This window comes from Theropithecus gelada, chromosome 2, assembly GCF_003255815.1.
Source record: "Theropithecus gelada isolate Dixy chromosome 2, Tgel_1.0, whole genome shotgun sequence".
In the NCBI taxonomy this organism is placed as follows: domain Eukaryota; kingdom Metazoa; phylum Chordata; class Mammalia; order Primates; family Cercopithecidae; genus Theropithecus; species Theropithecus gelada.
The window spans coordinates 47,818,434-47,819,927 of record NC_037669.1 but is presented as its reverse complement, the minus strand read 5'-3'; the positions used below and the strand labels follow the sequence as shown (position 1 = coordinate 47,819,927).

The window sequence follows — 1,494 nt, the reverse complement described above, 5'->3', positions numbered from 1 at the left end:
CTTGTCAGACCGGCTGCATTCGTCCAGGCTACCCTGATTGACCTCTGACCCCACTACCATGTGCTCTAGACAGGGCCCATGGGAGACTCAGGCTGCCCACGTTCCCAGGCAGACTCTGGGAGTCAGCGGATGTGGCCAGGTTTACCCATTGCAGTGGGACGTGCCTGCTGAAACGGAAACACTGCTCCCAGCAGAGGACTTTATGCTGGGAGGCATGGGCTTTGCCCTTGCTAACCCGACCTCTGTCCCCAGCCCAGCTTCCCATCTCTAGGTTCCAAAGGAGTTCCTGTGAGTGCCCAAGGGTACTGTTTCCATTTAAAAAGTATGGCAAGTACTCTCTTCAGCAGCACCTATACTAAAATTGGAACGAGACAGAGACAGTTAGCATGGCCCCTGGGCAAGGATGACACACAAAACAAAAAGTAATTAAAAACATAATCATGAAGGGGGAAAAGCATGACAAAATCTATTGCTAAGGACAGGACACACAGAGAGAAGGCAACTATTAAGAAAAGAAAGTCAGGCGTGGGGGCTCATGCCTATAATCCCAGCACTTTGGGAGGCCGAGGCGGGTGGATTGCCTAAGGTCAGGAGTTCGAGACCAGCCTGACCAATATGGTGAAACCCTGACTCCACTAAAAATAAAAAATTAGCTGGGCGTCGTGGTGGGTACCTGTAAGCCCAGCCACTCAGGAGGCTGAGGCAGGAGAATCGCCTGATCTGGGGAGGCAGAGGTTGCCGTGAGCCAATATCATGCCACTACACTCCAGCCTGGGTGACAGAGCAGACTCCGTCTCAAAAAAAAAAAAAAAAAAAAACGTAAAGAAAAGAAAAAAGTCCATGTCTTCACACTCAAAGGTGCTGACACCATGTGTTATGCCCCTCCCAGCGCTAGAGTCCCTTGTTAAGATCTCATTTAATTATCTTAATAATCCTGTGAATGTTGTCATCGCCGTTTTACAGCAGAGGGAAATGAGAGGTAACTTGCTCAGAAAAAGCAGGATTTGAACCTGGGTCATTTTGTGAGCTAAAGGCTACCAGGCCACCTGGAGCATCAGGACAGACCCCTCTGTTCCCAGCTGAACCTTGGTTTATGTCAGATTTCCCCAATCTCAGTGATATGAAAAACCATCTTCAGAATTTCTGTGCTATCTAGGGAACACCTATGACTTAATTATCATTTTTCTTTCAATTGACCTGCTTTTTTTACTTAGTGAAGTATTTCCCCCCGGGCGCGGTGGCTCAAGCCTGTAATCCCAGCACTTTGGGAGGCCGAGACGGGTGGATCACGAGGTCAGGAGATCGAGACCATCCTGGCTAACACGGTGAAACCCCGTCTCTACTAAGAAATACAAAAAACTAGCCGGGCGAGGTGGCGGGCGCCTGTAGTCCCAGCTACTCGGGAGGCTGAGGCCGGAGAATGGCGTGAACCCGGGAGGCGGAGCTTGCAGTGAGCTGAGATCCGGCCACTGCACTCCACAATCCAGCCTGGGC

General features: G+C 50.5%; 1 non-coding gene across 1 annotated transcript; it reads left to right on the top strand.

The window, feature by feature from the left end:
- Positions 1 to 331: 331 nt before the first annotated feature.
- Positions 332 to 438, top strand: LOC112619835. Its single transcript, XR_003118336.1, has one exon. It is a non-coding gene; the product is annotated as a U6 spliceosomal RNA (small nuclear RNA).
- The last annotated feature ends 1,056 nt before the right edge of the window (positions 439 to 1,494 follow it).